This window comes from Jaculus jaculus, chromosome 7, assembly GCF_020740685.1.
Source record: "Jaculus jaculus isolate mJacJac1 chromosome 7, mJacJac1.mat.Y.cur, whole genome shotgun sequence".
Taxonomy (NCBI): Eukaryota; Metazoa; Chordata; class Mammalia; order Rodentia; family Dipodidae; genus Jaculus; species Jaculus jaculus.
This window is the reverse complement of record NC_059108.1, coordinates 1,590,815-1,608,622: the sequence shown is the minus strand read 5'-3', so window position 1 is coordinate 1,608,622 and position 17,808 is coordinate 1,590,815. Positions and strand designations below refer to the sequence as shown.

Here is a 17,808-nt window from a genome sequence, read left to right as displayed (position 1 = left end):
GCCTTGCATATGCTAGGCAAGAGCTCTATCGCTGAGCTACATCCCTAGCTGCCTTTTTGCGTGTGTAAGTGTGTGTGCACATGTGTATATGCGTTTGTGTGTGCGTGCGTGCGTGTGTGTAGGCCAGATGCCAATGTCAGGTGTTTTCCTCAGTTGCTTTCCGCCTTATTTTCTTTCTTTTTTTTTTTTTGTGATAGGGTCTCACTAGCCCAGGTTGACATGAAACTCACCCTGTAGTCCCAGGCTGGTCTGTAACTCACAGTGATCTTCCTACCTCTGCCTCCCGAGTGCTGAGAGCAAAGGTGTGCACCACCATGCCTGGTATCCACCTTATTTTCTGTGACAGGATCTCACACTGAACCCAGAGCTCACCAATTTGACTAGACTAGCTAGCTAGCAAGTCCTAAGGGTTCTTATGTATCTGCCAACCCTGTGCTGGGATGACAGGCATATGTCACCACGGCTGGCCTTTGTGTGGGTAGTAGGGATATGAACTTAGGTCTTGATGTTTGTGTGGCAAACACTTTATTCACCGAGCTACTCTTTATTTTGAGACATGGTCTCTCAGTCAGTTGATCAGGCTGGCCTTGAATTCACTCTGTGGTCCAGGTAAGACGTGAACTTGCAGTCTTCCTGTCTCAGCTTTCTAAATAGCTGGGATGATAGGTTTGTACCACCAAATCTGGCTATCTTTCTCTCTCACTTAAATTTTCTTTCTTTCTCTCTCTCTCTTGTGTTTTTTTTTTTTTTTTTTTTTCGAGGTAGGGTCTCACTCTAGCTCAGGCTGACCTGGAATTCACTATGTAGTCTCAGGGTGCCCTCAAACTCACAGTGATCCTCCGACCTCTGCCTCCTGAGTGCTGGGATTAAAGGCATGTGCCACCACGCCCAGCATCTTTCTCTTTGTTTGTTTGTTTGCAGTTCTCATATCAATGCCCCTCTCTTGGTCGCCGGCGCCAAGCACACCATTGTACTACTCCATTCTCCTCCTGACATCTGTCCTCCAAAATTATGCTGTTTGCTTACTTGTTTTATTTATTTATTTTGTTGGGTGGAGCTTTGCCTCTTCCACTGGTACATAAATGCCACAGGGAAGGTCACTTTGTCTATATGGAAGTCCCAGTACTAAGAACCAAAGTGGCTGCTGAAAAAACTATTTATGGATTAGTCAATAGAAGGAGGGATTGGAGTTAAGTGACACCCATCCAGGAAGTCTTCCTGGGAGTTTGGGGAAATGTCACCCTGAGTGGAGGTAGACCTGCTAGTAATGCAGATGCCTGAGTGGATGTGATAATGACATTGATAGCATGTGGGGGCTGGGACAGGATGCTCTGAGTTCTGAGTTCTGTCTCTAGGTGCCCCACATACTCTTTTGAGAACCTAGGCCTTCTCCCTCCTAGGTATTCTGAGCTTTTCACCCACTTGTCCCCCAAGGCCCTAAGGAACCTCTAACCCCCACCCCAACACTCAGAAGATTGACCCCCGCCCATGCATGTGCCTGAGATTTTGCAATCAGGGCTGGGTCTTACCTCCTACCCACATTCAAGTTCTGGCACATTTGGGGTTGGGTGGAGTCAGGCCTGTGGGAAAGCAGGAGTTTGCAGGTATTCTCAGAGAAGGAGTGGGGAGTAATCAGACCTGAAGATGGGGGTTACAGAGCCAGCCTCCCTCTATCATCATCCAAGACAAAGCTGTGTCCTGGGTGGGTTCTTCTGACTCCCACCACCCAAACCTCTCCCCTGCTTGCTATTCACTGGACAGCAAGAGAACATAAAGTTACAGAGGCATTGTGGATGGAGATGAGGAGAAACATGGAAGGAATCCTGTAAAGTCAGTACTTATGATGAAAAATCACTTAAAGACAAAATGATCTTTGAACATCTATCAGACAGCATAGGTCTCTCACCCCAGCTACTGGGGAGGCTGAGGCAGGAGGATAGCAAGTTCAGGGCCTACCTGGGTTACAGAGTGAGTTCAAGTCTGGCCTTGGAAACCCACTGTGACACTTCCTCAAAATAAAAGTGAAAAGAAGGCTGGGGATGCAGCTCAGTGGTCCAGTGCTACTGAGCATGTGTGAGGCCCTTGGTCCAACCCCCAACAATGCAAACAAAGCAGAAATACTTGAACCAGGGTGTGAGGTGGCTTAGCCCGTAAGAGTGCTTGCCAAAGACAGGAGGTCTGAGAGGGCCTGAGTGTCCCAGGACTCACGTAAATACCTGAGTGTGGTCATGCACGGGCCTATAACCCCAGTCTTGTGGGGAGCAGAGACCTAAGAATCACTGGGATCATAAAAAAACCACAATTCCAAGTTCAGAGAGACTCAGCAATCAAGAAAGGGCACTTAATGTTCTCTGGTCTCTATGTGCACACATGTGCAGCTGCACATACATATGCATATACCACACACATATACACCACACTATGCCACAATACTACACACACAAATGCACACATCTCACAGTACTACACACATGCACACACATACCACAATATTACACACACACACAAATACGCACATACTACACACACACATACACAAATACACATATACCATAATACTATACATATACACACACAAATACACATATACCACAATACCACACACATATATACACACACATAAATACACATACTACAATACTACGCACACACAAAAAGAAACAAGATGAAACAGGAATGGGAGGGATCTCTTTGGTTGAGCACCTGAGGTGATTGGCTTGTGTTTAGAGGCATAGTGTAAAAGGAACCTGCCTTTAAACACTATGAGGGACTAGAATACCATCTTTACTTAATTCTTTTGGTTTGTCTGTTTCTTGAGATGGAATCTTATTATGTAGCCCAGGCTCACCTCAAACTCTATGTCCTCCTGCTTCAGGCTCCCAAGTGCTGGGGTTACAGGTGTACATCTCCTCACTTGGCTAGCTATCAGGTGGTCTCAGACGCTATCTTTAAACTACACTTGAGGTAAAAAGACGGTCATTCTGTACCAGGCATCTGGACACTGAGGCAATTAAAGGTTCATTCTGAGGCATACACTTGCTGAGTGCCATGAACCTTTTGGGCCTTTCTTTCCCTTTCCTTCTTTTCCCTTCCCTTTTCCTTTTTTAATTCTCTTTTCCTCTTCTTTTCTTTCTTTCTTCATTCCTTTCCTTCTTTCTTTCAAGTAATGGGGATGAATTCAGGGTCTTGTGCATGCTAGGTAAATGCTGTGCCATGCCCCCAGCCACTCACTAATGGATTCTAGGCAAATGAGCCACACTTCTAACCCGCTTTTTATTTTTTTTTTGGGTTTTTCGAGGTAGGGTCTCACTCTGATCCAGGCTGACCTGGAATTAACTCTGTAGTCTCAGGGTGGCCTTGAACTCATGGCGATCCTCCTACCTCTGCCTCCCGAGTGCTGGGATTAAAGGCGTGTGCCACCACGCCCTGCTCCGCTTTTTATTTTGAGACTAGGCTTCACTAACTTGTCAGACTAGCTTTGAATTCATTTGTCTTGAAGTTCCTTCCCTTCCTTCCTTCCTTTCTTTTTTTTGAGGTAGGATCTCACTCTAGCCCAGGCTGACCTGGAATTCCCTATGTACTCTCAGGCTGGCCTCAAACTCATGGCGATCCTCTACCTCTGCCTCCTGAGTGCTGGAATTAAAGGCGTGCGCACCACGCCCGGCTTGTCTTGAACTTGCAATCCTCCTGCCTCACCATCCAGAGTAGCTGGACTGACAGGCTTTTTGCACCACGACAGGCTAGTTCTGTGCTTTCTTGCTGGCATCTGGTTTAATGTATTCCAGTTAATGTGTGCATCTGGAACTGCCCTCATGAGAATGGACATCTGCCGAAGGGGGCTGTTGCTCTGACCCTCACTCACAGGCCACAGGTCTCCTTCATACTACATGCTATGTGGACAGGCCCTTTGAGGGACAGGACTGTACAGCAGAACAAAGTAGGGACAGAGACTCAGCTCAGGCTCTGGAATCCCAAGGCCCTCATGCTGGCTCTACCAACATGGGTTTTGTGACCTTGGCTGAGTTATTTAATCTGTGTATGCTGTGGCTCTCCCACCTACAGAATGCAGATAATTATAGTATCTACTACCCAGAAGTCATATCCTTCAATGAGATCATACATTTAGAATATTTAGCACAAGGCCTGCCACAGAGTAAGCCCTTGGAAGAATTGGCTAATATTATTACTAGCACCATTAGGTGGAAAGAAAAACATCAGGATGTCAATATGTTGCAAAAGACCCATCTCACAGCAAAGTCCAGAGCCAAGCAGATAGATGACGCTGTTGGGATGTCTGTGCTCTGGCGTGTCCATGCCAGAGCTGAAATTGGATTCCTCCATTAATATGTCTAAATGTAGCTGATTTACATAATATCTGTTCTCTTTAGCTGGATTTCTATTCCCTCCACTCCTGGAGTGAACTCTAAACCGACGGGACAGGGCTTCGTGAGCTCATCCCAGCACTGCTAGCTAATTAGTAAGAACCCGTTGCACACAAATATGTGTCCTCCAGAAACCCTTTTTGGGAGGAACTCCACCCACCTCAGTCACTGTCTTATTAGTCCCCTCCAGGAGCATCAGCTATAACTGACATCCACATGGCCACCCGTGCTTACTGTGTGTTCCTCAAGCATTGTGTCCTCAGGTCACTGGGAGATGACACTGTGCATACTGGGGACACTTCATGAGCTAACGAAGGGCCTGAGATCTGGACCTGCCAGCCAGACTGGGGTAAGAAACCCTACCCTAACTAAGGACTAGTCCACCCTGACGGCTCCAGTCCCTGTCCCAGTGCCTCCTTGTGATACCAGTTGGGTCACCTGGACCTCATTGTAGAGAAGGTTGCTTCATTGGGCTGTTTTGTCACTTTGAGGTGATCCCACTCTTGAAGTAAGGGTGGGGTAGAGTGGGAGGTGGGATGGCTCAAGGAAGTAGAGTGGGTGCTCAAAGGTCAGCACAGTGACCTGCATCTCCCGCTGGGTCTCCCAAAGACGTCTTTCTACTTCATTGGGTTGGTTGATCTCTTGCCTTCTTAGCTCACTTATGTAGGGACCTGGGGTAAAAGATGGACAGTTGGGGGCTAGGGAGATGGCTCAGCAGTTAAAGGGGCTTGGGTGCAAAGCCTGACAGCATGTGTTCAGATCATCAGTTCCAACATAAAGCCAGATACACAAAATGCTGTATATGTCTGCAGTTATTTGCAGTGGTAAGAGGCCCCAGTGTGCCCATTCTCAATCTCTCTCTCCATACACACACACACACACACACACACACACACACACACACACACACATTTAAAAAAAAGACAGGGGCTGGAGGGATGGATAAGCAGTTGTTGCAGTCAGGTTTGCATTGTTGACAGAAATCTCCCAACCAAGAGAAGTTTGTGGGGAAAAGGAGGTTTATTTTGGCTTACAGGCTTGAGGGGGAAGCTCCATGATGGCAGGGAAAATGATGGCATGAGCATAGGGTGGACATCACCCCCTGGCCAACATCAGGTGGGCAACAAGGACAGGAGAATGTGCCAAGCACTGGCATGGGGAAGCTGGCAATAACACTCATAAGCCCGCCCCCAACAATATAGTGCCTACAAGAGGCGTTATTCCCAAATCTCCATCAACTGGGAGCCTAGCATTCAGAACACCTAAGTTTATGGGGGACACTTGAATCAAACCACCACATTGTGCCCTTGGCCCCCAAAACTGTTAACCATCAATGATGTAAAATGCAAGGCATTCAGTACAACTTTCAAAGTCCTCATGTTTTTTTATCAATCCCAATGATGCTCATACATCCCCATAATCCAAGGTCTTTTAATTGAGCCAAAAAATAACCTCAAAAAATCTGTAATGGCACAGAATAAGCATTCACACTGTAAAAGATGGCATTGGGCATACAAAGAAATATTTAACCAACACAAGATTTAAAACAACCAGGGCAAACATCAAATTCTGTAGCTTCAAGTCCAACAACCCTAGCCAGTGACAAATCTCCAAGACTGATAATTCTAACAAGCAACAAGTCTCTGGAGTTCCAATTCCACCCCTCCAGCTAGGTTACTCATGGTCCTGCCAAGCTTCATCCGGGGATGGCAGCTCTCCTTAACAGCCATCTTGTGGTCCCAGCATCTCCACTGGGTCTCCATTGCAACCCATGGTTCATCCTCATGGCCCCATGGGGTCTCCATGCAGGAACACAGCAAACCTGCTTCACACTGCCCATGGCCATTTTCAAAACACAAGACTGCATTGCAAACTCAATGAACCTCTCTTTCATGCATTTCTTATTACTCCACAATACCAGGTAGGGTGCCAATTTGTTAATCCAGGGGGGACTAAAGCAGACTTTGAAGAGCAGGACACTTCTTGAGCACTCAGGCCCCTTCAAAAGAGTCTACATTCTTCCTGTTGCCCCAGTGCAGGTCAGCTGGCCCAACCTCAAACATTGTAATCTCTCAATTGCAGCTGAACAGGCAGCAGTTCACCCAAAGATTTTTCTTTCTGTGCCATATCCCTCTGCTCACACCAGTTCATTTCTATGCAAAGCAACCCTGCACAACTTCTCAGGACACAGGCATAACAGCAAGCTTGTCACACAAACTGCTAGCCCAGTTCATGCAAAGCTCTTTCTCACCCTCATAAGTCAAACCTCACAGTCCATAGTTCTAACTGCATTCAGGTCTTTCAATTCTGACCAGAATAGTCCGTCAAGCTGTACTTACAGCACTGCAAGGCATCTCTTAGGCCAAGGCTTCAAATCCTTCCACATTCCTCTTGAAAATCAGCTCTAAAAGGCCAAAACCACACAGCCAGGTGTCTAGCAGCAATCCCACTTCTTGGTACCACTTTACTGTTGCATCAGGTTCGCATTGCTGGCAGAAATCACCCAACCAAGAGCAGCTTGTGGGAAAAAAGGTTTATTTTGTTATACAGGTTTGAGGGGAAGCTCCATGATGGCAGGGAAAATGATGGCATGAGCAGAGGGTGGACATCACCCCCTGGCCAATATCAGGTGGACAACAGGAACAGAAGAGTGTGCCAAACACTGGCATGGGGAAGCCTGCCCCCAACAATACAGTGCCTCCAAGAGGCATTAATTCCCAAATCTCCATCAGCTGGGAACCCAGCATTCAGAACACCTACATTTATGGGGAACACCTGAATCAAACCACCATAGCTGTTAAGGCATTTGACTGCAAAACCAAAGGACCCAGGTTTGATTCTCCAGGACCCACGTTAGCCAGATGCACAAGGGCGTGCATGCATCTGGAGTTCATTTGCTGTGACTAGAAGCCCTGGTGTGCCCATTCTCTCTCTTTCTCTGTCAAATAAATTAATTAATTAAAAAAATAAAAAAAAGACGGGGCTAGAGGGATGGCTTAGTGGTTAAGGTGCTTGCCTGAAAAGCCTAAGGACCCATGTTCAACTCTCCAGATCCCACAAAAGCCAGACACACACAAGGCACAAGGTCACACATGTGCAGAAGATGGCACATGGGTCTGGAGTTCAATTGCAGTGGCTGGAGGCCCTGATGTGCCAATTCCCTCTCCCTCTCATAAAAAATTACAAAAAAAAAAGCTGGGCATGGTGGCACATGCCTTTAATTCCAGCACTCGGGAGGCAGAGGTAGGAGGATTGCTGTGAGTTCAAGGCCACAAAGAAGACCGAAGGTTGGATAAGGGGAGGAGTCCAGGCCATGAGAAAAAAGAGCAGAACTTGGCTAAAGGATGTTTGGAAACAATTCTAGCATACTCAGTGTCACATGGGTTGATGCCATGCACCTAAGACATGGTGCTAGGGAACAGAAGGGAGATTAACACAGTTTCCAACCTGGGGAACTTGACATTCCATGGGGGAAACACATGGAAGGACAAGTTCACTGCAGAGAAAGACAAATGAATGTGCACAACAATTTTGAGACGGGAAAGGCAGGGAGATGACAGTGATGGTGGACGTCACCTCAGGAGCTTCACCCAGGGTGGATGTCATGTTCTGAGAAACGGAGATGAGAAAAGGGCATTTCAGGGATAAGAAATTATTTAGTCAGACGTGGTGGTGCATGTCCATAATCCCAGCACTTGGAAGAATGATCAGAAGTTCAAGGGCATCCTCAGCTACACAGCAGGCTCAAGGCCAGCCTGGGCTACATGAGACTCTGTCTCAAGCCCCATCCCACTCCCCCCAAATAATAAGGAATAACATGGCTACATTTCCAGATGAAGAAAGGAAGAAAGGCCACATTTGGTAAGGAGTCTAATTTGGCCAGAAAATGGGGTATGTACAAAAAGGGGGGAAAAAAAGCACAAGGAGAAAAAGCTGGAAAGACGGTGGGGTCCTGAGCATGGAAGACCTTCAGTACCTGGCTAAGGACTTTGGATAGATTTGAAAGGGTGCGGGAAAGTCTTGGAATGAGAAGAGAATGAGGGAGAAAAGGAAAAGAGAAAGACTAAAGGACAGGCAGCTTGAGTGCCACTGTCAACCCTTGCAGGGACAGGTCCGACCTGTCTCCGTGCCTCAGTGCCTGGTGCTTGAAGAGACCCATTGCAGCCTCATCTCGCAAGAGCCTGGGGCAGAATGTGAATTGAGAAATCCAAGGCAGACTGAGAATGGTCCATGCTTCTCCTCCTGGAGCCTTAGGGGTGGGTGACATGATCTGGGAGTGAGTCAGTGGGGTGGGGACCCCACTTATCCTCATATCCACCTCCTGGGGAATATAAAGAGCAAGTAGGGAGGCTCCGCCTCAGAGCACCCCGAACTTGTCACCATGCAGATCCCAGTTCTTTCTGCGGTGGCTCTCCTTTCTCTTCTGGCGCTCCACACGGCCCAGGGGGCTGCCCTGGGGGGTGATAAGGTGAGCAGCCCCTGAAGCTTCTGCAGAGGTGGCTACTGTGGCTGGATGGGCTCTGGGGCTCAGGTTTTCAGGGAGGGAGGGGAGGAGGAAGGGAAAGGGTTGAGGATGGAGCTCAGTAGAGGAGGACTTGCTTGCATGTACAAAAGGAGGGAGGAACTGGAACAGAAGCTTCCTGGGAAGACATTCAGGGACATTTCTGGAAGGGATGGTAAGTGGTGTGGTGGAGGAAACAGACCAAGGTGGACTACTGAGGTCCAGCCTGATCTACGCTTTCTTTCAAACCCTGTGAACAACTTCCAGGAGGCAGATGCTCCCTTCTGATCTCTGTCCCTTGTGGTCTAGATTCCTTATGATTTAGTCTTACATCGAGAGAAATCCTGGAAGCCTTCACCCTCATCCTAAGGCAAGAGAAAGATGTTTGTTCTGAATTTAAAAGTCTGCTAGCATAGTGGCGCACGCCTTTAATCCCAGCTATTGGGAGACAGAGGGTGCAGAGGGAGGAGGATCGCCATGAGTTCGAGGCCAGCCTGAGACTACATAGTGAATTCCAGGTCAATCTGGACTAGAGTGAGACCCTACCTCGAAAAATCAAAATATAAAAATAAAAGGCTAAGAAAATGGTCTCTGTCTCAACCTCATAGCAAGAGGTTTTATATTGGGGTCTCTGAGAAACTGGGGCAAAATTTTCCAGTCTAAAAGAGGGACAGTCTTGATGCCACTTGACTGTGGCTAAGGGGGAACATGTGCCCAGAGTGGTCAGAGGTTTAAAGTTTTGCACAAGAAACTTAAAATCTAAGCTTATTTATGAATTTTTATTTATTAAAAATGTTTAGCTAGGCACATCTGAGCACTTGGGAGATCATGAGTTCAAGGTTCGCCTAGGCTACATAGCAAGACTCTGTCTCTTTGATCCCAGCACTCAGGAGGCAGAGGTCAGAGGATCATTGTGAGTTCCAGGTCAGCTGGGCTAGAGTGAAACTCTGCCTTGAAGACACCAACCCCTTCCCCTCCCCCAGTGCCACACTTGAATGCTGGGGTGATCGCTCAGAGGGCGAAGTGCTTTCTGCACAAGCAGGAGGACCAGAGGTGGGAGCCTCAGAGCCCATGTGAATGCCAGGTGGGATGGTGCCCACCTGTAATCCCAGCACCAGCGAGATGGACACAGGAAATCCCCGGGGCTCACGGGTAGCTGGTCTGGTCAAATCAGTGAGCTGAAGACCCAGCCACAGGACTTGCCTCAGAGAGTAAGGTGGAGAGTGATTGAATAAGGCACTCAGTGCCAAACTCTGACCTTCACATGCACACACACTTCCACACTCATGCATTCATGCACACATGCATGCCACACACATGCACGCATGCACACACACATCACAAACAAGAGCTGATTTTGAATTAAAAAGCAAACCCAAGAAATCATTGTGAGCTCTGAGCATTGGAATCCAGCCTGGGGGCCACGTGTTTGCGACCTCTGCCATAGGGAGGAAGGGACAAGAGTGCTGATAGATGGCTGTGCTGAGGTCTGGGTACCAAATGGAAGAAGGAAACAGACTCCAGCTCTGGTGACCACGAAGTCATCTCATCAGTGAAAAACTGGCAGCTCCACTCAGGAGTTTGGCTCTCGCCTAGGTGCTGTTCTTTCCCACACATTTACACAGGCTGAGCCTGGGTGTTTCCGGAACACTGTGCATCAAGGACTTTTGGGATTAAGTCAAATGCAGAATGATACTAACCGGTTTTGTGTGTGCGGCATCATTCCCCACCCTTTCCACCATTCTTCCTGCAGGGTGGCTGAGCTGGGTTTTGAAATTCTCTGTCTTACTCTGGCCATTCTCCAAGTCCTCCTCACCTTGTATGTGTGTCAACTATGGGCACCACAAGACCAGAATGAGCTAGCTCAGTGAAGCCCCAAGGTGGACAATGAGTTGTACCTCTTGGGGGCTGGGTGTGGGGGACAGGGGCTTGTCACTCATGCTGTCATTTGTCTTTGTCTCCCTCTCCAGGAAGATACTACCCTGGGTACTTACGCCGCAGAACCGGAGGTAAACTCCTGTTTTTTCACATTTTCCTCCCACAACTGTGTCCCTGACTTTTGTGCTCTACAGAACTTCTGTAACACCCTGTTTTGTTTTATGTTTTTGCCCAGGGCTTTAACAGTCAGTTCCTGAACCTTGACAAGTTGCAATCTGTAAGTACAATTCCCCAAGCAGTCCCCACAAGTTTTCCACCTTACAAAGGAGACAGACAACTTGGAAACGCCCTTTGCAGAGGGCTGAGTTAAGCTCCGTTCTTCCCTAAACTGACGGGCTTCTGGCTTCCCTTTTTCCGAAGGTCTTCAAGAATAATGACTTCCTTAACTGGAGTGCCCTTTCTGATGTAAGTGCTCAGCCTGCGTGTCTGTATGCATGCATGTATGTACATAGTACCCACCTACCTATCTTTGCATGTGTGTACATGTATAGAATGTGGGGTATGCATGTTGTGTATGTGCATGAATGTGCAGTCACAGTGCCCTGTGCGCATGGGCGGAGGTGAGAGGACACCACCGAGTGCCCCTCCATTGCTCACCCGCTTCTTTTCCTGGAGTCTCTTCACTGATTCTAGAGCTTGCAGTTTTCATGGGTCCTAGTGGCTTTCCAGTCTCTGCTCTCCTCAGGACTGGGGTGGCAGATGTGTGTGGCCACACCCAGCTTTTTTTTTTTTTTTTTTTCAAGGAAGGGTCTCACTCTGGCCCAGGCTTGCCTGGAATTCACTATGTAGTCTCAGGGTGGCCTCGAACTCATGGTGATCCTCCTACTTCTGCTTCCCAAGTGCTGTGATGAAAGGCGTGCGCCACCACGCCCAGCTCACACCCAGCTTTTATGTTGCTCTGGGAAATCAAACTCAGTCCTCTCATGCCCTCACACTTGCTCGGGAAGCGTTCTTATCCACTGAGCTCACCCTTGAGTTTTATTTGTGAGCCCGGTGTGATGATGCACACTTTAATGCCCAGCACCTAGGAGGTTAGGGCAGGAAGGTCATGAGTCCAGCTTGAGCTATGTAGTAAAGTCCTGTTTTGGGGGAAAAAACCCACAGACTTTATTTGAAGCCCCTCATCCTGCATGAAGAAACGTAGAACCCTGGCCAAGTCAGCGACACAGCTAGAGCAGGGTGTGCAGCTCGGCTCTGCGCTGTCAGTGTGGCCTCGTGCAAGTGTCTTTGGTCTATTAAGCCTCAGTCTTTTCATCTGTGATGCGGGGATGATGACGATAGCTACCTCGAGAGGCTGCTGTGAGGCCCAAATGTGAACATGGCCGAGGAGCACTTAGTACCCAGCAGACGCAGGATAAGGCCTCTGGGAATACAGGCTCTAAGTGAGAGTAAAGGCAGTTATGCCCTGGTCATTCTGGGCAGCTCATTCAGTGAGGGCTTGCTGACCCCTGCTTACCTGGCCTGCAACACCTCACTCTCACTCTCTTCTATTCTTTTAGGCAATCAAGAGGTCATTTCCTTTTATTAACTGGGACTTCTTTCCTAAGGTAAGACTAAGGTATGAGTAGTTTCCGTTAGTAGGCTAAGGAGTAAGGGAAGGGAAGTAGCCGATGGGAGATGAGACAGAGAGAGTGAGAGAGAGCGAGCGAGTGAGAGCGCGAGAACAGTGAATGCGGGATGAGCCTGCTCAGGAAAGCAGGGCCGTCCCAGTCACTGTTCAGAGAACAGAGCACCTGAACAAGGCAGAAGTTCCCCTCATCTTCCTGTGCTGGCTTCCTTATAGGGACTCCAGCCCCCAGGGGTCCCCAATCTGACCATAACCACTTTCCCTCCAGCTAAAAGGAATGAGAAGTGCAACTCCTGATTCCCAGTGATCATTCTCTTTAAGACCTAGGACGGCTGACCCCCACTTTCGGAAGAGGAGGCTAGCATGGGATCAACTTCCATCCTACGATAAATCTTCCCTGGATCAATAACTCCAATAAAGTGTTTTCAATCCAAACAGGTTTTGCATCTGTGTTTCTGTCCTTACTGATTTGAGAGAGGAAATAAGGCTGAGAGGCAGAACCTTCAATGCTGAGATGAGAGTGAGCAGGGAGATAAGAGGAAATGGGAAAGACATTCTGTTACCAAAGCAAGCCCATTTTGCCTGCTACACCAATCTTCACAGTTTCTGCAGAGTTTCTTCAGTAGGGACAAGTTACAAATCTACTGCCTCAAGAGTTAAAAGCTAGCTGTGTTTATGGGATGAAGAAGTGGGGTGGTTTGAGGTACGGGGAAGGTGATGTAATCAGTGGTTTTCAGAAGTCAGTAAGAGTCCCAGTGCCCTTCCTAGAATGTGCATTCAGAAAACTGCACATTGCCATCACCTGTGGGTGGAGGTTTGACCCTCTCTCTGGAAGGTCACCCTTATAGGCCCAAATGAAGAGGTTAGGGCTTCAGCTGGTTTGGACTACACAAGAAGTCTCTGAATCCCTAAGCAGCAACTTAATATCCCCACAGTGACCACGTATCATGTATATCGAAGGTGTTATCTTAGCAAAGCTGCATGGGGGGGTATATTTTATTATTTAGCTAAGCAATTTCTAAAATCACTGGTGATGAGTAGCTAGAACCCAGTAAAATGAGGAAGTTATTCAGGTTTTCCTTGGATTCCCCCAATGAGCTGTATTTGGTTTTTAGACTTTAGTTTGGGAGGTAAAACAGATCAAGTCTCTTATAAAGAAAAAAATATTAATTTCATTATGAGGACTTGGTTACAGTCCCAGGATGTCCTTCAGTTATGGGGGGAGGGGCTCATGAGGCTCCGCCCCTCTCTGAGAAGTTATTGGCAGTTAATGGTTGCTGTGGGTTGGGGAGACATTCTCTTCTGTGGTGTGGCCACTAGTAAGTTGTCCATGTTCCAATAAATAACCCATGTTCATGCATACAACCCTAATAGAACTCAGTGGGGACACACACACACACACACACACACACATACACACACACACACACACACACCATCAAAGTAGAAAGAGGGACTAGTTTGGAAGAAGGGTTGGCAGGAGAGGAAGGCAAACAAGAGAAGGTAAAGGTAATGGGGGTTGAATATGATAAAAATGCATTATATATGTGTGTGTAAACACTGCAAAACAATAAAGTTTGTCAGGGCTGGAGAGCTGGCTCAGTAGTTAAAGCACTTGCCTACAAAGTCTAATAGCTCAGGTTTGATTCCCCAGCACCCATATATAACCAGATGCACAAAGTGGCACATGCTTCTGCAGAATGGTGCACCCATTCTCTCTGTCTGCCTCTTTTCTCTGTACTTCTCTCTCTGCTTACATATAAAGAAAAGTATTAAAAAATAAAGTTTGTCTAACAGCCTTAATGATGATTAAGTGCTAAATGATTTAGTAAGATGCCCAAGAAATCAAACTTCCTCCCTGATTTATGTCTACCCTCCCCAGCAACCTTCTGAAAACCTGTCTCCTTTTGTGATCATTTTGCATCAGAGGTTCCAGAGGGCCCCGCTTAAACCACATGGGCCAATATAAAATAATTTTCTAGGGTTGAAGAGATTGCATAGCAGTAAGGCATTTGCCTGCAAAGCCTAAGGACTCAGGTTCAATTCCCCAGTACCCACGTAAGCCAGATGCACAAGGTAGCACAAACGTGTGGAGTTTGTTTGCAGTGGCTGGAGGCCCTAGGATGCCTGTTCTCTCTCTATGCCTCTCTTTCTTTCTCTCTTAAATAAATACATAAAATCATTTTTTTATTTTTTAAATTTTTATTAGCATTTTCCATGATTATAAAAAAATATCCCATGGTAATTCCCTCCCTCCCCACCCCACACTTTCCCCTTTGAAATTCCATTCTCCATCATATACTTCCCATTTTATTTTTTAATCAGGCAATTTAAAAGTATGAAAATTAGTGAGATGACCCTCAATCTTCCTAAGTCTCAGTTTGTTTATTAGTGAACTGAATGAAGAAGTCAAGAATAGTACTAATACTCACTTTGTGGCATTGCTAGGAAGGTCAAGTGACATAAATCTGAAAATCTCTATGCGCAGAACAGGACTAGAGGCTTCCAGTCCCCCAGTTTCCAACAGAGGCCTGTCCCCAATGGCATATTCATTCACCCATGTATCCATGCATCCATCCACTTGGTTCCTGCTTTCAACATGCTTACAGACCAACTGTGTGAGACATACAAACATTGCTCGTACTCTTCCTTCTGTGTAACAATAACACAAAGATGGGGGAACCTTTAATGGGGTGATTAATAGAGCAGAAAATAATGGAGACTAGTCAAGTGATATTGACACAGTGAAAATACTAAACAAAGGTTCAACACTCAAAAGCTGGGTCATAGAATATAAAACAGAACAAGAAGTTACCAAGGTTACTAAGAGATGTTTACCGAATTACTAGGCTGTGGAGGAGGATAAAGGATTTTAAAAAGGATGTCAGTGAGTAAAATCTCAGAAACCATAAAAGTAACTTGGGATCTTAGGAATTATAATTTAGGAAACTCTCAATCAGTCTTCCAAGGAAGGCAAGGAAAGTGGGAGTTTATATGTTGAAAAAGAAAAGAGAAGATGGAGTCAGAGGAGATAAGAAAAGAATGCACAGGGGTGGAGGGAAGCTCATCAGTGGGCCACGTGCTGAGCGTATCACATCACTTCCACCCTGTCCCTTGGGGAGATCTGAAACTAGGGCCACCAAGAACAGCCCTGACAGGATCTCTCCCTGAACCTAGTTCCCAGACAGCACGGCTCTGCATGAGGACGCCCCAGGCAGAAGATGCTGGCAGGAGCGTGGAACAGACTCACAGCCAGCCAAGTGAGTTCAGTGGCTGAAGTGAGGAACCTTATGGGCCTCATAACCCATGCAGACTCCTCTCCTCATTATCAAGAAAAAGAATAGAATGTGTAGTTGGGCTTAGTGGCACATGCCTGTAATCTCAGTGGGAGAAGGAGGTGAGAAGATTAGGAGTTCAAAGCCAGCCTTGTTATATAGTGTGTTCAAGACCATCAGCCTGAGCTACGAGAGACTCTATCAAAAACCAATAAAATTAAAAAAGAAAAGAATGCATGAATATCATGGAAAATATCTATCTATGTTGAGTCTCTGGGCACAAGATCATTGGTTGTTTTAGGTTGTTTCAGTTGTCAAAGAGTGCAGGTAAGTACCCCAGGGAGTAACTGGAATTGTGTGTCAGTCTTGTTTCCTTAATGCACCCTGACGTTATCATAATTTTCCTTTTCTCTTCCCAAGGACTAAGAGTCATCATGTGCAAGTCAAGAGTATCACTGAGATAAAGCAGTATTTTGCAAAGTGTGGTCCCAGTGTCCAAAGAGTCTCAATCTGGCTCCTGGCTGGTTTGCCAAATCTGTTACAGGAAGCCCAATTCTGGAAGGTCTGGATGTATTAGGTGCAGTCACTTCCCTCATAAAAGTAATAGTGAGGTAAAGCCATGTGTGGTGGCGCGTGCCTTTAACCCTAGCACTTGGGAGGCAGAGGTAAGAGGATCGCTGTGAGTTTGAGGCTAGCTTGGGACTATAGAGTGAGTTCCAGGTCAGCTTGGGCTAGAGGGAGACCCTGCTTTGAAAACAAACAAATAAAAAGTAATGGTGCTGGGCGTGGTGGCACACGCCTTTAATCCCAGCACTCGGGAGGCAGAAGTAGGAAGATCGGTGTGAGTTCAAGGCCACCTTGAGATGACAGAGTACATTCCAGGTCAGCCTGGACTAGTGTGAGACCCTACCTCGGAAAAAAAAAAAAAAAAAGTAATGGTGAGGTAAGTAATGGCGAGGCTTTATCAATAAAGCCATGCTGGAAAGGACCAGAGAGACATGTATCCTCAAGCCATGTCTTTGATGAGACGATGGGAGCTTTGTGGTTATATAGAGAAGGGGCAGAAGGGGCAGGGCAGCAGTATGTAGAATAATACGGATATTTTTCATCAAACGGTGGTTTCTCAATCATTATTTCCCAATGGCAATGTGAAGCCTTGTTGGCAATAGGAAAGTCACTGCTGCCTGGGGTAGCTTTGATTCATCACAAGATGTTTATTCATAGGAAACATAACTGTAAGAGAATGACTCAGGTCAGGAAGGCAAGATGGGGTTAGTTCCTTCAGGTTTAAGGCAATGCTCACAGGGTCTCCTTCCAGGGCTGTGGAACAGGGCGGGTGATAGACAGTCTGCTGGTCATCATGGCTCTGCAGATCTCAACAGTATGCTAGAGACTCATCTCGGTGACTTTAACCTTGACTGGTAGGATTTCCAGCTCTTACCCTGTGATCTGGGATAGCCTGGAACTCACTCTGTAACTCATGCTGGTCTTGAACTCGTGATAATCCTCCTGCCTCAGTCTCCCAAGTACTGGAATTCCATTTTGTGGGCTGATGATTGAATGCTAGACAAGAGCTCTGCCACTGAGCCACATTCCCAGCTCCAGACTCCTTAAATAACCAACATCCCTATGTTCCAACTTGAGCAGAAATGTGACCCAAAGTTTAAGGCAGCAAAGGCATATGCAGAGGAAGGCACCCAGCTTCTATCGTGGTGAGACACTTCAGCCGTGGACCCACTCAAGAGCAGAGTTAAGTGCTTCTGAGTTCTCTTTACACTGTAAAGGCAGCAATACACTTACCTGGAAACACCTAAGAAACACAATCTTTGGTCCCCACCCCAGATCTGCTAAATCTGAAACTGGAGGTGGGGCTGAGGAATCTGTATGAACATGTCTTCCAGGTCAGTCTGGCTCACCAAAGCTTGGGAACCTCTGGCAGAAAGAAAGTTGGAGAATGGTTCATCCAGACTTCAGGATGACTGTTACCAGTGAGAGGGAGAGAGCTCCTAATGTGATCAGAGTGACACGTGGGCTAGCGAATGACAGAGGCCTAAGTCTCTCTCAGAGACCCTCTGTATCCATATTCACAGATTCAGCTGTGACCTGAAGTTCTCCGAAGAAACTACATCCGTGTTGGAGCGCCTG

General features: G+C 47.0%; 1 long non-coding RNA gene across 1 annotated transcript; it reads left to right on the top strand.

Annotated features, from left to right (window-relative positions):
• The first annotated feature begins 11,184 nt into the window (after nucleotides 1–11,184).
• On the top strand, nucleotides 11,185–12,762 carry LOC123462080. Its single transcript, XR_006638083.1, has 3 exons — nucleotides 11,185–11,226; nucleotides 12,321–12,368; nucleotides 12,657–12,762. It is a non-coding gene; the product is annotated as an uncharacterized LOC123462080 (long non-coding RNA).
• The last annotated feature ends 5,046 nt before the right edge of the window (nucleotides 12,763–17,808 follow it).